Source organism: Macadamia integrifolia, unplaced genomic scaffold (assembly GCF_013358625.1).
Source record: "Macadamia integrifolia cultivar HAES 741 unplaced genomic scaffold, SCU_Mint_v3 scaffold956, whole genome shotgun sequence".
Taxonomy (NCBI): Eukaryota; Viridiplantae; Streptophyta; class Magnoliopsida; order Proteales; family Proteaceae; genus Macadamia; species Macadamia integrifolia.
Genome location: NW_024870599.1, coordinates 195071 through 214124, shown reverse-complemented (window position 1 = coordinate 214124; position 19054 = coordinate 195071).

Below are 19054 nucleotides of genomic sequence, written 5' to 3'. Positions count from 1 at the left end.
CCGCTCCCTCTCCCTTTGCGAAGATGAGAGATAGACAGTCAAGATGTGTCTGTGCGGTGAGGCCATGGATGTTTGTCTGCACTAGGAGGAGGACTTTTCTATGGAAGTGGGACCTGAGTGGGGTTGAGGCCCTAGCCACATCTTTTGTAAAAAAATTGTTTCCTTTCATTCCTTCTCTTTTTTTTTTTTTACCTTACTCAGTTATTTCCTACTACTAACACGATGATGGTGCTACAGACATGAACGTTCAATCGGATCCTCAAAGGTTTGTTGCCGCTTTGGAAGAAGTCAGGGGATGGAAGGTGGCTGAGCTGGCAATGAAGAGGGCCAAAGAGAAGGCCGCCAAGAACAAAGGTACTAGTGTCTCAAGTTAGGGGCATGTTGAGGCAAAGAAGTCGGAAATCCTACCTACCAAGCAGGTGTTGAAGTCACCCAAGGGAGAGGGCAAGAGTGGAGAGAAGGATAAACCAACCCTCAGGACTGTGGATAAGGAAAAAGTAGTGATGGGACCTCCCCTTGCTCATCGGGTCATGGGGGATGGTTCTTGGCCTATAGAGTCTTCTCCTCAATGGCTCGATCAACCTGCCGATCTAACCCAAGAAGGTAGAAAGTGGAGGAGGGAAGAGGAGGTTACATTGGAGGGTGATGGTCAGTGCAAGGGCACTATCGAGGTCTCCCTTAGGGGCATCATTTGGGAAGGAGGGTGGTCACTCCTACCTGGAACTTGCTGGAGGAGGAGTCCTCCATCCCTGATAAGGAGGTGGCCCGTATTTGGTGTAGGCAGGGAAGGCCATGCCTAGATCTGGACAGGATTCATAAATTCTTACATCCATTCTTTGACATGAGTATTTCTACACATATCCTCTTTTCTTTTCTCCCCCCATGCTATGTTCTGGGTTGAGCTGACCCTGAGGTGTTGTCTTTAAATAGGGTTTTCACTAGTCGATGGAGGTGTGCAGCCATTTTAAAAGGGTGGCGACACGGAAGTGGAAGGCTGAGGAGGAGACTCAACGTCTTCAAGATTAGCTGGCCTAGGTCTAGGGGCAGCTGGAAGCTTCTAAGCAAGTAGTGCCGCACCTTGAAAACTAATGTTGCATTGGATGAGAAGAGGGCTGTTGAGCTTTAAGATGAAGTGAAGTGACTGCTCTTAGAGCAGAGTGAGCACATAAAGACCAAAGAGGCGGCTTAGGCGAAGGATATGGAATTTCAAGAGGAGCTTCATAGAAAGGCAACTGCTCAGGAGATGGCCATCCAGTCTTTGAGAGAGCAACACCAGCTAGAGCTCAAGGAGGCCGAGGAGAAGGCGGTGGAGAGGTACATAAACTATCCCATGGGGTAAGAGTGGCTACTGAGCCTCCACCTTGGACCTGAGTGACTACGAACACTTTACCCCTCTGCCGGAGTCCTCCTTGCTAGTAGACAGACCTACTGTAGAGGAGACAGGTGATGAAGTGAACCAAGTCAATGTTGCCGCCACCCATAAGAAGAAAACTCATCCTCCTCCTCCTGCTGCTGCCCCTGGATATGAGAAAGAAATCTCCTCCCCCTTCTATTATTGTTTTCATCATCTTTTTTTTCTTTCACTTGTGTATATTTTTTAGATCATTAATGGAAACATATTTTCCTTTAGAACTTTAGTTTGCACTTGGCTTCGTCTTTTCACGTGTTCTCTAGTTCTAAGGTTATGGTGCTCTGATAAGTTTGTATGCCTCTTAGTTTGAGGTCTTAGGTATCCGATCTGGAGTTCTGACTATGGTAGTGTTGTACTAGGTTGCTGTCAAGTCGGAGCTAGGGCTATGACCGCGTGTCTCTATATGTGGAAGGCTTTCCGATATGAGTCCTAAGCTTGGACAACAATAGGCTCGTGTTGGGTCATTATTAAGTTTGAGCTAGGGCCCAAGACTTAACGTTTTTGCTTGCCTCCATACGTGGAGGGCTCTTTGGTTTGAGCGTGAGCTCAGACAGCAATAGGGCCATGTTGGGCCATCATTAAATTTAAGCTAGGGCCCAGAACTTAACGTTTCTGCCTGCCTATATGTGTGGAGGGATCCTTGATCTAAGCCTGAGCTCGGACAACAATAGGGCCGCATTAGGCCATCATTAAGTCTGAGCTAGGGCCCAGGACTTAACGTATTTGTGTGCCTCCATGCATGGAGGGCTCTTTAATCAGAGCCTGAGCTCGGAGAACAATAGGGCTACGCTGGGCCATCATTAAATTCAAGCGGAGGCCTAGGACTTAACATTTTTGCATTCCTCCATGCATGGAGGGCTCTTTGATTTGAGCCTGAGCTCGACAACAATAGGACTATGCAGGACCATCATTAAATTCAAGCTGGGGCCCAGGACTTAACATTTTCATGTGCCTCTATACGTGGAGGGATCTTTGATCTAAGCCTGAGCTTGGATAGCAATAGAGCCATGCTAGGCCATCATTAAGTTCGAGTTGGGGCCCAGGACTTAACATTTTCATGTGCCTCCATATGTGGAGGGCTCTTTGATCCGAGCCTGAGCTTGGAAAGTAATAGGGCCACACTAGGCCATCCTTAAATTCGAGCTGGGGCCCAGGACTTAACGTTATCGCATGCCTCCATGGGTGGAGGGCTCTTTGATCTGAGCCTGAGATCGAACAACAACAGGGCTGCACTTGGCCATCATTAAATTCAAGTCGGGGCCCAGGACTTAACATTTTTACGCGCCTCCATGCGTGGAGGGCTCTTTGATCTGGCCTCAAATCGAACAGCAATAGGGCCACGTTGGGCCATCATTAGGTTCAAGACAGGGCCCAGAACTAAAGGCTTTCATGTGCCTCCATGCGTGGAGGGCCCTTTGATCGAGCCTAAGCTCGGACAACAATATTTTCTTGGGAAAGGTACACGAATGGAAATTGCCCATAAATGAATATAGGTGTTGCATTAGAAACCACACATGAATGAATGAATACAAGTACTACATTAATTGTTGTGTAATCATGGCATACTACCCTGCTACATCATAATCACTCTAATGCATCGACATACAACAAATTTGTACTGAAATATGAGGAATAAATTTAGGGGGAAAGAGAAATTTGAAAGACAAATTCAACAAGTTCAAATACCTAGAATGAAACCAAAATCTAAGAGTAAGAACTAAATTTGGAGGTGGCTGGGCTGCCTGGAGTGTTGTCACATTGGGCCTTACTAATAGAATTTTTTGAGGTGGACATCATTCCATGGTCTCGATATGGGGCTACCCCCCTGAATCTGCGGGTGGTACATCCCAGGGCATACCACTCTAGAGACTATGTAAGGGCCTTCCCAGTTAGGGTTGAGCTATTTGATGTTCTTGGGCTCTGATATGATTGCTTTCCTAAGCACAAGATCGCCAACCTAGAAGCTTCTATTGCGGACTTTCTTGTTGAAGAAATGCCTTATCCGTTCTTGTATGCTTCGTTAAGGATGAGAGCTTTTTCTCATACTTCTTCAAGGAAGCCTATGTATGCCCTGAGGCCAATTTCATTCACCTTTTCATTGAACACCTTGGACCTGAATGATGGCTGTACGACATCCACTAGGAGTAAGGCTTCAGTGTCGTAAGCTAGTCGAAAGGGGGTTTCTCCTATTGGAATTTTGGCTGTTGTCTTGTAGGACCATAAGACACTCCATAATTCATTTTCCCATGCCCCTTTTGCCTGGTCTAGTCTCCTTTTGATACCATCTAGCAGTGCGTAGTTGGATTTCTCCACTTAACCATTTGATTACAGGTGTGCCACCGACGTCCTTCAAAAATTAATGTGGTAGTGGCTATAGAATCTCTTGAATACTGGGTTGTCGAATTGTTTTCCATTATCAGTGATCACCACTTTCCATACTCCAAACCTATAGATGACATCATCCCTGAAGAAATTTTCAATGGCAGCCTCTGTTATGTTTACGAGGGGTCTCTCCTCCACCCACTTGGTGAAGTAGTCTATTTCAACAACCAGGAACTTCACTCCTCCTTTTCCTTTCATGAATTGTCCTACAATATCCACTCCCCACATAGCAAATGGTATTGGGCATAGTATTAGGCTGAGCTCAGCTGCAGGTGCTTGGGGTATAGGAGTGTGTATTTGGCACTTGAGGCAGCGTTGGACAAATTTCATAGAGTCTTGTTGCATTTTTGGCCTGTAAAAGCCCTGGCGGAGTATCTTGTATGCCAATGCTTGCCCTCCCATGTGTGCACCTCATATCCCCTTATAGACTTCTTTCATAACCTGGTCCACCCTTTCTGGGTGCATGTGAGTAGTGGTTTGGAGACTGACCTCGTATATAATATCCCTTCTTCCTCAATGTAGTTGGCTGCCCTTCTTTTAACGCTTTTTACCTCGTTCTAGTCATTCAGCAGCTCATTCTCTCTGAGATACTTTATAATGGGATCCATCTAGCTCGGTCCCTCAGCCACCGCTGTAGTGCAACATACTGTATTCTTCTGATAGGAGGGTTAATTGAGTAGTTTGAGGTACATGGTTTGTCCTAGTTCTCCGTCCCTTGCCGAGGCAAGTTTTGATAGTGAATCAGCTGAACCATTATCTTTTCGGGGCATCTGGAGCATTATGAAGGTGTCGAACGGACAGATGAGGCTTTTGACTTTAGACAGGTATGGGGTCATTCTTTCTTCCTTGGCTTCATATTGCCCGTTAGCCAGGTTTACCACTAGTTGAGAGTCACTGTGCAGCACCAGGTCTTGGGTAAGTATAGACTTTGCTAGCTTTAGTCATCTAATTGAAGCAGATGCCAATTTAGATAAAGGAAAAGCAAAAGTTCAGGAAAATGAACATTTACGAAGCCATGAGATAATTCCTGAGATTAAAATGTCAACTGACCGTGTCAACCTCCAGCCCAAGAAGCAATCGTTTGACCATTAGAAAGTTCGAGACGACAAATGGTCATTCAACTGTGCAAAGATTCGTACAGAAAAGTCATCATATGCCCATGAAAAATCTCTCCCATATAAAGATATTAAGAAAAGATTGGATTTTAACTATGCTTCAGAAATGGAATACCAGTCTCAGTGAAGATAAGAAGGAGAGGACCACATATTGGTCAAAGACTAAATGAAACAATCCCCTACAAGGAGGGCGAAGAAGGAATGTCTTCTGATTAGAGACTGAATAAAGCAATCTCCCATCATAAGGCCAATGAAGGAGTGGCTTCAAGAGGATGAGCAATCCGTGAGATGGCACAATCACCGAAGGAGCCCACACCAACGAATGATACAACCAAGGGTCAATTATGATGATCGTTGGTGTGTCACAGAACACCCAAAATTTCCTTTTGATGATGGTTACAATATGACATGTGAAGATGACAGAGACAACAAGCCTCCATCAACAAGGAAAAGGAAGGAAACTTGGGAGAAAGGTCACCACCTCGAGCTGCTAAAGAGCAGAAATTTGAAAAAAGGAGGTATCTTTAGTGGTTGAGAAGGTAGATCAACCAAATGATCGACAAGATAATCAACTTGTGGATCACAGTCAGAATGAGATGTTAAGCACAGGCATAAGAAAATTAACTTAGGGGTAATGTCTTGAGATCAGCCTTGGCACTAGCTTTGAAGTCACTTCTGAAATTAGCCCTGAGGTATTAGATTTTAAGACTGAGAGTAGCAGTGAGTTTGAAGAGTTTGTCAACATGATATTTGGATTGGTTGATGCAAAAATACCAATCAACATGGTATACATCTTGCCAAAATTTTTCCAATGCTAGCCAGTGTATGGAGAGGAATCTGAATTTGACAAAGAAGGCCAATTCCCAAAAATTTTGGGAATTGATTTTGAAGAAGAATTGATTGAAGATTCTAAGTTAGATCTTAGAAAGATGAACCAGGCCATGATGGAATAAGTTGAATCTAAGGTGCATTTAGATTCAACCCAAGGGGTATCAAAGGCCTTATTTGAGACTCTAACTAAGGAGATGACCCAACATTCAAAGCCCCTCTACGTCAAAACAAACATGGACGAGAAGCCTGTTTCAAGAGTTATGATTAATAACAGTGCGACGGTCAACTTCCTACCATCACGAATGATGACCAAACTTCAATGCAATGAAGATGACCTAATTCAGCTGATGTTGCCATCACAAACTTCTTATGAGGGGTAAGCTTTCCGAAAAGGTATCCTTCCAGTAGAAGTGAAGATAGGAGGACATTATCTATGATGACCTTTTTTGTCATGGATGCGATGGCAAAATACAACACTTTGTTGTGACATGATTGGATTCATGCTAATAGTTGTGTGCCATCATTGTTGTATCAATTTCTCATTTTTTAGAATGAAGGTGGGCAAGTGGAGGTCGTGACTGTTGACAGTCAAACTTTTTTGGTAAATGCCAGCTTGGTTAATGCCATTTTTCATCATAAAGATGTTTCACCAATTAAGTTTTATGAACCTGATGAGGAAGGAAAACTAACAGTGATGACGGTCAGCAAAATTGGTATGTGGTCTGCTTTACTTGTAGATCACCCGTCACTAGAAGAGACCGCTCACAAGAAGCTGGTCTTAAAGGAAGAATAACTTTTGAAATGGAGCAAAAGAAAAAGGAGTCTATTGAGAGTATGCTCAGAAGACTCTTTGTGCATCGACTAAAATAGAGAATGGTGAAAACACCATCTATTATGACTGAGGATAAGAGATATGATCTTAATGTTGAGATCATGGACTTGTTACCAACGCCACCAAAAATGGAGGAGATAGTAGAAGTGTAGGAGATAAATTTAGGCTCTAAGGAAGACAAAAGACCTATTTTTATAAGTAGTTTATTGCAGTTGGACTTTAAGGAAAGACTTGTAGAATTACTTACAACAAATAAAGATTGCTTTGCTTGGGATTATTCTAAGATGCCCATTTTAGACCGTAAATTGGTAGTGCATTGATTACCAATCAAAGATGGTTACAAATCTTTTAAGTAACCTCCAAGGAGGATGGCGACAGAGGTGGTCCTAAAATTAAGGATGAGATTGAATGACTTCTAAAGGCAGGTTTTATTAGGACCGCTAGATATGTTGACTGGTTGTCTAATGTAGTGAAAAATGGAAAACTTAGGGTTTGCATCGACTTTAGGGATCTAAACAAAGCCACACCTAAGGATGAGTATCCAATACCTATCATAGACATGTTAGTTGACTCCGCCTCCAAGCGCCAGAGTTTATCCTTCATGGATGCCCATGCAGGATAGAATCAAATCTTTATTACGGAAGAAGACATTTCCAAGACTGCCTTCCCTTGTCCAGGTGCTCTAGGGACATTCGAAATGGGTTGTGATGCCATTTAGTCTAAAGAATGCAGAAGCTACATACCAAAGAACCATGAATGCTATCTTTCATGACATGATTGGTCATTTCTTGGAAGCCTACATTGACGATATGGTGGTTAAGTCTCAGGACCAAGACGGGCATCTTAATAATTTAAAAAAGAAATTTGATCGAATGAAAGTTCACAGTCTAAAGATGAATCACTGAAGTGCGCATTTGGTGTCTTTGCTAGAAATTTTTTGGTTCACCAAAAGGGCATAAAGGTTGATAAAAACAAGACTAAAGCAATAAAGGATGCTCAAGCTCCTCGAAATAAGGAGTTGCAAAGGTTTCTTGGTCAAGTTAACTTCCTTAGGTAGTTCATTTTTAACTTAGTAGGAAGAGTAAAAGCTTTTCCCCATTGCTCAAACTTAGATCAGAAGAGGAGTTTAATTGGCATGAAATTCATCAAGTGACATTCGATGAAATCAAGGCTTATCTCAGCAAACCGGCAATTTTAATGCCTCAACATAAAGGAATCCTTCTGAAATTATATTTCTTGACTGCATCAAAACCTATAGCCAGTTTATTGGCATAGAATAATGAGGCCAGTTATGAGTAGGCCATATATTACTTAAGATGATCATTGAATGAGGCAAAAATAAAGTATACGACCATTGAGAAATTATGTTTATTACTATATTTCTGGTGTACAAAGCTACGGTACTATATGATTCAGTAAACATAGATGTTTTTTTCCAAATGGATGTGATTAAGCACATGCTAATAAACCCATTTTGAAAGGAAAGATAGGACAATGGTTTATGGCCTTGACCGAATTTACTCTACAGTACGTTCCCTAGAAGGCTGTAAAGGGTTAAGCTCAGGCCGATTTCTTAGCTGACCATCTGCCATTGAAAATAGTTCAAGAAAGCAATATTAATTTCCATCCATGGTAATTAATTCTTTGATGGATCAAGGACAGAACAGTCAGCTGGGGTGGGGTGGTCTTAATATCCCAAAAAGGGATCGAAACGCATTTGGATTTTCAACTGTGTTTTAGTTGTTCTAATAATCAGGATGAATATGAAGCTTTATTGATCAACCTGGAAATTATTTTAGTTATGGAAGTGCATGCAATTGTGGTAATTGGTGATTCTCAGTTGATGATTAAACAACTTGTAGAAGAGTATTGGTGGGGAAGAGAGTCGTTCATCAACTACTTTCTAAAGGCTAAAAGTCTGATTAGTAAATTTTTAGATGTATCAATTAGATACTTTCTAAGAAAGGAAAACTCAGTAGCCAATAGTTTGGCTCAAGCAGCTTCAGGCATGAAGATACACGAGAACTGCTTTGAACATGTAGAGCCCTGCTCCCTAGACCCTGTTTATTGACCGATTTTTTCAGCTGGGTCATGCAAAACCTGAACCTGATGCAGGTACCTTATGGTGTATGATAGCAAGGGTGACATCAAATGCCGGTTGGTCGGACAAGATTGAGCTGGTACATGATGTGATTTGCATGCCTAATCCATGCCCTTGCACATATCATAAAGCCATGTATGAGTAGGGAAGATATGTTAACATATTGGACGATAAGAGCTTGGTCCATGACAAGTGGCGAGTGTGAGATACGCTTCAAGAACCCATTTCCCTCTAAGTACAATAAGATTGGCCTTGTTTTGGCCAACTGGTGGGTGGTCACTGGTGGGTGCGAACCCCCAGTGTGACCCACCCATAGGGAAATATGGGTCCCAACAAGCCCAACTTGGGTGAGCACGTGTATTTTGGGTTCCCCATCGTAATGAAGTAAAGTGTGCCCATTAATGCCGACTATGTCACCCGGATCGCGATTTAATGTGTTTTGGTCCATAGAAGGACAAAATCAAACAAGCCTTAGTAGATATTTACAACCCAAGGTATAAATAGCATTTATTTCTCTCTCTCTCTCTCTCTCTCTAATTTATGATTCCAGCAAGAGTTTGGTGAGAGGAGTAAAGAAGAGGGAGAAAAGAGGAAGGAGAAGAGAAGGAAAAGGGAAGAAGTGTTCCGCCTTGATTTCTAAGGCCGTATCTTGCCTCTTCATCATCAGAATAGTGACCGGTGCCTTAAGATCAGCATATTGAGGTAAGTAACGCCATAAACCCTTGGAATATGATGAAACCCTCTTGTGTGTAGTCAAATCAAAGGGTTAATAAAAACCTTATGTGATTTTTTTGAAGATTTAAGGAAGGAAACCGAGATTTGAAGGTATTGTGATGACATTTTGAGTTGGGAAAGAGGATCCTAAGTTTTTGGGGTTTCTTGAGCTAAGGTATGATTTTGTTCCCAAAAACCTTGATTGGACTTAGATCTATAATTAGGTGGATGAAGCCAAAAATGTGTGAGAAATGAGGTTGGAACAACCCCCTTGGATTCCCAAGAGGTGGGATGAAGAAGAGAAGAAGTTCAGCAGAACTCACTAAACTCTAATGGGTAGCATCGGCAGGTAGCTAGACCCACCAATGTGACCCCCCAGTCTTACCTGGGCTTCTGAGCTTGCACGTGGGTAAGATCGGTGGGTACCTAGACCCACCGATCTTGCCTGAGCTTCGAGGTTCTACCGTTACTGCTAGTAGGACCCACCTGTTTTGGGTTAGCCCCGGGATCCTATCGACAAGTAGGATCGGCGGGTATTAGACCCGTCTGTATGACCCATCGGTTTGTGTCTGGGTGCTATCTACCTGAGCAGTTTGCACAGGTGGGTCCTCTTACCCACCTGTATGACACACCTATAGTCCAAATGAGCTCCATTTGAACTCAAACTCATCGATAACCTTCTTCACGTTATTAAACACGCCGTGACCATATCTTACTTATTTTTATAATTCTGAAATGGACGTATTCTAAGTTTCATATTTGTGTTAGGTTTCGAGACATTCGTCTTCACACACCGGATCCTACCCATACCGTGTGTGCATATTCTTGTACAAGAATAGGTAAGTGGGGAGAGGACATTGCTCTTAAATTTTGGAATGTTTATTGCATTATATATCATCATGCCATCTATGAATGCCATCTTCATGCATTTGCTTGTCTACTATAGTATGCATTTAAGAATTGATATGTATTACCTTGAATTCCAAATAATTGTTTCTTGCCTTGAATTATGAGCATGGATTTATTAAATTATTGGATGATGATGATGAGTTGGGCATGTGATAAATTGCTACACTAGATCCCATAACTGGCTTGAAAATAACTGTATTGCTACACCGAGGAATAGTACACAGAAGCACTATATAGTCGTACTATCTCACATAGGAGCATGTGTTTAGGATTTAATATTCCCTCGTGCTATGACCCTTCCCAACAGGGTTTTAGGTATTGGGTTATCACCAGGGGAAGCATCGATCGCCGACCACCGTGGTGGTTAGAAGTATGATTGGCTGATCAGTAGGATAGTCAGAAACCTTGGTGATATATTCAGAGGACCAATCGTACTACTTTTATTTTCTGTGGTGGTTCCGCCACGATTTAATTTTTTGAGTGCTCACGATCGACTTTCTCCGATAACCCTATAGGCATATCATGGAATGGAGAATGCATCTCAAACCCTAGGTATACGCATACTGTGGTTGTGAGTAGCACATAACCTATGACTTAGTAATGTTGCTTAGGTGGATAGGCTTAAAATGAATCTCATTCATATAGTATCATTTGAATTTCAATTGCTTGTGTGAGTCTTTCTTTCTGTTTACTGAGCTAGTGAGCTCACCCCTTGTATACACACCTTTTTAGATGAGTTACAGGATACCCAGTAGAGGAACAAGTGCCGGGGTCCACCGATGAAACTCCAGTGGGGGATTGGTGGGTTCCTAAAGGATTTGATCACGGAGCTGGATGCCAGTGTAAGAGTTGTGTTGCGAGGCAATAATAGTTATCACTAAACACAGATCTTTTTTTTTATTCTTTTGGTATATTCCCCCTTTTATCCCCTCGATCGTTAAATTGTTATTTCATTTGTAATTATCATACCTATGGGCCCATATATAAATATACTATGTATAACAATTTGGTATCATGAGTATATGGGGATTTATTGGTATTTATATATGACAAGGCTTCCACTAAATTACATAATTCTAATTCCATGATTATATGTCACATGCTATTGTGGTTACTGTATCAGATGATCCTAGCGCTTTGGGTTACCCAGTCAGTGGTCTGGTTCTATGGGAATGGGCGTGACAATGGTGGTATCAGAGCGCGATGCTCTAATCACACACAACTTGCAAAAATTAAACCCTGTAGATTCTATAATAGGATTGGGGTTGGGGAAAACATAAAAGACTACACATAAAGTTGAAATGACATGAAACTTAAAAATTTCATCATGTTGCATTCACAAAAATGAGAGTACAAAGGTTTCCAGACAAGAGAGAGAGTTATATAGTAAAAGGGGAGAAAAGAAGAAGAAGAGTAAAAGAATAGAAAAGAGTTTCCCAAAACAACAGTCACAAAAAAGAAAAAAGAAAAAAGAAAAAAGAAGAAAGAAAAATGAAAAAGGAAGAAAAAGAGAACCACTCCAAGCTAGCTATGCCACTACTCAGTCATCATTTAAATCAATGACCTCTCCTTCTCAGGACCTTGAGTTGATGTGGAGGTGATGGTCATAGTAATCAAAGCGGTGGTTCACCAAATCAACCTCCTCCTGAAGGTGTTTTAGGCTTGCTGCTATGTTCCTCGAGGCTGAGTCCACATCATCAAATAGGTCCTTTAGCTCCATCAGCATACTAGCTTGAGCCTCCTCGAGAGTCTTGTCATGGACTACACTCTCTTCTTGATTCTTTAGGATCCACTCCTGACCGGCCTGCAGTGCCACTAACCTGTCCAACTTGCTCTGGAAATCAAAAGCCCCATATGGAGATGGTGGTGCTACATCTATGTGAACCTCCTCCTCAAACTCCTCTTCCTCCTCTACCTCGGGTACATAATCAACATCCTCCTCCTCATCATTCCCCTCCTGAGCTACATCCTCCTTAGCGGCTCCCATCAGACTGTACCACTCCATCTTGCGTAAAATCCCTTAGGAAAACTTGTCCGATGGGGACTTTTCCTCCTCACCCTGTAGGTCCACCTGGAAGTACTCAAATATCTTGGTGAGGGATTGGGCATATAGATAATTACCATCGAATGGGTGTGCGGTATGATACTCCATGGTCTTCATAATGATATAGGGGAGGCATATGCGAGAAGCATTCCCCAGGGTCATATAGAAGCAATATGCCATATAGGCTCCCATGAAGTTTACTTAGTTCTAGTGACCAGCTTGGGGAAGCAGGTTGAACTGAACCAAGCAGCTAAAGACTTGGACCTCTGGGATGAATGTCGTCTCAGACTCCGGATGAACTACATGGCCACATATGGTCTTATAAACGTGGTTTTAGAGAGTTTGGCTCATGTAGGGGCCTCAAGCCTTACCCCTGGGTGGGAAGTAATACCAATTGTCCTCTATGGAGATCTCCAAGGTCCCCCGCCAATAGCTCTATAAGGAGTCGGATATCACATCCCTTCACCCTACTATTGAGGGCATACAACCTATCATCAAACGAGACCTCCAGATTAAAGTAAAACATCCTAACCAGTACAGGATAGCAGAGAGAGTCGATAGAAAGCATGGCTTGCAAACCAAGAGCAGTAAAATTTCTCGAGCATTTGTACCTGAGTAAATTCCTCCACCACAACTATCTTCTCCATAAGCATAGATCATTTGGAGAAGGTAGACCAGGAAACTGCAGCCTCATAACTGCGGAAGATACTCTTATCATAGTCTTCTAGGTCTACGGGAGCACTCCTCCTGGCTCAGGCTCTGTGAGTAGAACAGCTCGGGGATGCACCTCTCCTCTTCCTACTAGGAGTATTTCCACTCCTGGAAGAAGAGGTAGCTTCCTTTCCCATGGGTGAAGACATTCTACAAAAATCCATGAGGAAGACATGAGAAACTGATAAAGATTTCAAGAGGAGTTTGTAAAAGCAAGGGATAAAAGAGAATCAAGGCAACAAGGTCATAAGGAGGAAAATTAATGTGAATGGCACTCATAATGGGTACATTTGAAGGGCAATGTACATTAGATGACAAACATGAGGAGAAAATCCCTATAGTGCAATGCCATAGTCATAACATGATCATATATGAATGATAAGTTGAAAAAATGGTGTATTGGAAAATACAATGTAATGACAAAGTGAACATCATGGAGTCATGAGTTTGATGCATATTATACAAATAAGTGCCATGAAGTAAGAGCATTAATTAAAGCATAGAGTCATGAAAATGCCCGAGCTACTATTAACACAATGTAGATTTCCAAGAGAAGGAGAAAGGGGAAATTCATGGAGTAGGGCATAAACCATGGATATTCATAGCATTGATGGAAATTCGGCAATAACATGTAAAGGAGGGTTCAATTTCATACAATTATACATATCTTATCATTATTGAGGTCGAAACAAGGGAAAACCCCCAATTTTCTCAAGAACCCTAACCTATGAATAGTGAATATTCATGCCAAAAGAGAGATAAGTGAAACATATATGCAATGTGACATTCTCACTGCTATTATGCAACCAAATGTGAGTCCATAAACACATTTAAGCCATACATTGAGAAAGGAAAGAGAAAGAGAACAAGAAAACCCTAAAACAGCAAATTTGAGAGAAATAGGGTTAAAGAAACTTATACAAATGACATATTGGTGATTGAAGATGAGATTCATGAAATAAATGACATATCCATATGCTACATTCATTCTAGTTGGAAGGAATCAAAATAAAAATGAATTCTAGAGGATATAGAACAAGAACATTCGAAATATCATAGTTCAGGAGAGAGAATGAAGAGAAAAATACTTGTGGATTTGAGGTTGAGTTTGGACGCTCTAATCCAACTGGAGGGGAGTAGAATGCTTGGTGAGAGCTTCTAGACATTCTCTTTGCTGCCTTGAGAAAGTTGGAGAAGAGATGATGGAAAAGAAAGAAATAAAGAGTGTTTGAAATGAGGGCTTTCTTGCCTTCATAACAGAACTGCGAGCGTGATCGGCAAGTCACCACCGACGGGTCCTAAACCCAGCCCACCAGCTGGTATAACCCGTCGATGTGGGTTTTTGGGCCAAAATGTTATAAAATTTGGGAATTTGTCCCACAAGCCTAGTATACCCCAGTTTTGCATGAATTATAAGCTATTGTGCAATAAATTTTTGTGCATGCTCATGTGGGGTGATTATGTTATTATGTGGAGGTTAATACCGTGGATGCGCACTACAATATGGAATGCAATATGATCATGTGATTAGGGGCATGATATACATTTAAATTGTGCTTACAAGTAATAAATGTAGCACTTAATCATACTCAACTTTGATGCAATCCAGGTACAAAGCATCATGGTATGCACTAGATCCGGTAGTAATGCACGAGGAACCCCATGTGGTCTCCATCCTATCCTACAACTACCAAATTCTTGGGGCCTCAACCTTGGGTGGGCCCTAGACGGGAAGAAATAGTTGAGGATCCACCTATGCATGAAATCCCAAATCCTCCTCCCATCCTCACTTTAAATGATATTGCGGCTCTTATTCAACAATTGCAATAAACATTTCAGCAACAGTTATTCCAGCAGTAGTAGACCTTTATAAATGCTATGCAACAACAGCTGAACCCTATGCAAATGGGTCACCACCCCCGTGGGGTAACCTTCCCACAAGATCCTCTTATTGTGCCGGGTGTCAGAGTTCAACCGGGGGGTGCATCTCCTTGAGCACCACCTGTTGATGCTCAAGGGGGTACGCCACCTGTAGTACCACCACAAGACCAACTAGAGGGTACACCTCCTGTGGTGACTCCACGGTTCCCACCTTTTGGCACTCCTCCATACCTGATGCCACCAACGTATCAGTACTATCCGGCTTATCCCCCATATTAAGCACCGATAGCCACTACTGGAAAGGTGGTGGAATCCTTTAAGAGGCACTCGCAACAAATCTTCACCAAGGTAGGTAGTGATCCTTTAGAGCTAGATTGACGGATCCAAGAAATGGAAAAAGATATTTGAGGTGGTAGAATGCATAGAATCCCAGAAGCTCATCTATGCTGGGTTACAATTAAAGAATGAAGCCGATTCAGGGTGGAAGGCTTCCAAGCCTATCTTGATGGCAACCCACACAGAACCAACATGGCAGTAACTCAAGGAATTGTTCTTGTCAAATTATTACCCCAACAGCTTTAGAGACAAGAAGGAAGCAGAGTTCTCAGCCTTGACTCAGGGAAACAAGTCTTCCTTCAGTACGAGCAGCAATTTGTAGAATTATTTTATTTTGCTCCTTCACACATGAAAACAGCAGAGGAGAAGGCAAAGAAGTTTTTAAAAGGGTTAATAGTATTTATTGGTACAATATTGGGGGCAATGGATTTGAATAATTATACCCATATTGTACAAAAGGCCAAGACTATGGAAGACAAGCAAAAGGGAGAGTCTTCCACCACACCAGGACCTTAGAAGAGGTCCAACCCTTATGCAGACTCGGGAAACCCGAGAAAATTTTTTTGTGGGATATATAACTATGGTCCATCATAGTAGTGTAGACACCCAATTTTATCACCCTCCTCTGGCTATGATGAAATGTGGATCTTAGATGCGAATTTCGGCTTCCGATCAATAGAGATGATGATGGAAACATTCCCATATCTGAAAAACTGGAAACCCCTGTGCGGGAAAGAAGAGGGTCTAATTTTAACTTTTCATATACCAAAGAATCTGGTTAAGATGACCGTACAGATGGATAGTGCTCAGAAATACGATTTTGACTATATATGGCACGTCAAAATTGGACCATCGAAACTCCCGCGATCATCCCTGAAACATCATATTTTCCTATATGTATGCTGCACACACTGCTAAGCCTACTGGTAAACCTGCTGGAAATCCCCTACCTACCCAAATACCCTTAAATTCATCTCCTATCTACCTAGATAATCGAGAAACATTCTGCTAATAGAAACCCCAAAAACCCCACGCAGGAGAGAAATTTTGACTTTTTATATGAAAGGAATTTGATCAAGATGACAATAAGGATGGATAGTACTCAAAAATATGATTTTGATGATATATGGCACATCAAAATCGGACCGTCATATCTCCCGCAATCTTCCCTGGAAAATCATAGTTTTCGCGCTCATGTCGCGCACACCTGCCTAGCCAAGCCTGCCATGCATGTCTGTGTGTGCACAGGACAACCTGTGCCCACCTGTGCCATGCTGCTCGCCCAACCTATGCCCACCTGTGCCATGCTGTTTGCCCAGCCTATGCTCACCTGTGCCATGCTGCCTGCCCAGCCTGTGCCCACCTGTGCCTTGCTACCCACACCCCCTTTGTGCCCAACCTCTGCCCACCTATGTCACACTGCCCGCATCCCCTTTGTGCCCAGCCTCTGCCCACCTATGCCCCATTGCCCATACCCCCTTTGCACCCAGCTTATGCCCACCTATGTGCTCAGCTCATGCCCACCTATGCCCTATTATCTGCATACTCTTACCATTTCCCGCATACTTTGTACGTGTTGCCTTCCCTCCTATATTGGCCATGCCCCGTGCACTTCGGCCCAATCTTGAGCACCACCATCAATGTCCGAAATTGATAGTCCCTTGGCCCAGTGGGTGAAGAGAGAATCTCTTCACCCACTTAAGACCAAAATACCCATTTTTTACTAAGGATTCTCTCTCCCAAAAAAACCCCCTTTTACCCATTGGACAAAAGCCCTGCCCACCCATTTTGGTCCAAACCCCTCTTTTACCTAATGTATAAAGGTCCTCTTCCCCCACTTTAGGCAAGAACCCCCTTTCTGTCCATCGGGCAAAGAGGTTCCCGCTTTCCTATTGACCGGAAAAACCTATAAATACCCCCTCCTTTGGATTTGACACACCAAAAGCCCAACTCACTCCATTATAGTGAAACTTTGCTCCCCTCTGCCGCTTGATTTTCTTCGAGTCTTCAGAGCGATCTTTGTTAAGATCCAAAATCTTGTTCGGATCTTCGAAGCGTTATTCGAGACTTTGAAGATCTTCAATCCAAGTCCTTAGTTCAATCCAGTTTTTTCCAAAAGTATTATGTTCTTCAATCACCTCCTTTGAGTGTTCTTGAGTTTTACCAGAAATAGAAACCCCCCTTTGAGGTTCTTTGGGTCTACAAAGAGATCTTTGTTAAGATTTGGAACTCTGCTCAGATCTTCAAAGTGTTCTTCAGGACTTTGGAGATCTTCAATCCATTTTTAGGTCAATCGGTTTCTTTCCAAAAATAGCAGTCCTAGCAGAAGCCCTGTCCGAGTGCCCCTAGAATCTTTCTAGAAATAGCCATTCCCAGCGGAAGCTCTGTTGAAGTGCTACCTCAGCCTAGCCTTCCCCTAGCCTATCCCCAGCGGAAGCTCTGCCGGAGTGCCACCTCAGTCAGCCCTCCCCTAGCCTATCCCTAGTGGAAGCTTTTTCGGAGTGCCATGTTAGTCTAGCCCTCCCCTAGTCTATCCCCAGCGGAAGCTCTACTGGAGTACCACCGAATCCAAATCAAAATTAGCCTCCCCTATCAAAGCTCTATCCGAATCCAAATCTAGAAATAGCCTTCCCTAGCCGAAGCTCTGTCCGAATCCAAATCCGAAAGTAACCATTCCTAGTCGGAACCCTGCCCGCAAACCATCACAATCAACATCTCTCAAGAAAGGAAGTTGGAGGTCAAGACCATCATCCCTTGATCTAGGAGAAACACGAAAAATAGTCCAAGCCGGTACTAATCAGGGGCCCACCCCTCTTGACCCAAAACAAAGGTTAAGCTCAAGTATAATTTCTCAACCAACTTATCATAATGTAGACTTTATATAGACCTTGTTTTAGTGTATACAGTAGTTTGAATTCAATTAATGTATATATGTGTGATAACTTAGCCATACATGTGGAATAGTAATAATTATGGATAATGTTCGTTCTTAAGCATCTAGTAGGAAGATCGGTTGAACCGGGCAGATTGGGTGCCTAACACTTTCCCAATTCTATAACCTAACTCTTACCCTAAATCTCTTGACTAGACCGAATTTCAGGCCCTTCTCTTATGAGTTGGGCCCACCCTCGGGTCCTAGGCCCATAATCTTAGGTGGCAACTCCAAACCCTCATTTGTATAATCCCATCCCCGTATTGGAACATTATCAAACCCCCATCTCAAATGATGAATTTTACACTCTTGGTGGCACAGGGCCCACGAGCGACAATACGGTGGTGCAGGGCCCACGAGCAAAGCACACATGACATGAACCCCTCCCCTCACATGAAAGATAAAGAGAGAGGAGAGAGGAGAGAGGTCGGGATGTAAGTCCTTTTCCTCCCTAAGGGAAGAGAGACATCAGTCCATCTCTGGTCGCTACCCTCACAAGTTGCAACCATGTAGATCATCGAGTTATATGCCCTGATCGGCAGGTAGATCGGGTACTACCCCTTTCCGCCCAAACACTAGCATGGTGCCTATGGCCCTAAGGCTGCCTTGTCCTTCCACTGCACTGGGTCAAATATAGAGAGCACCAGTACCAGTGTAAGCCTCCCAAAATAGATGCTATGTTTGTAATGTAGTTGGGCATTTTACAAAGGATTGCCTATACAAACCAATTGTTGTACAAAGTCAGCCTCCTATTTATAGACCCGCATTAACTCAAGGGGGCCCGCCTCAAGGGAGAATGTATGCATTATCAGCTGAGGAGGTTGAAGCAAGCCCCGATGTTGTAGCAGGTATCTT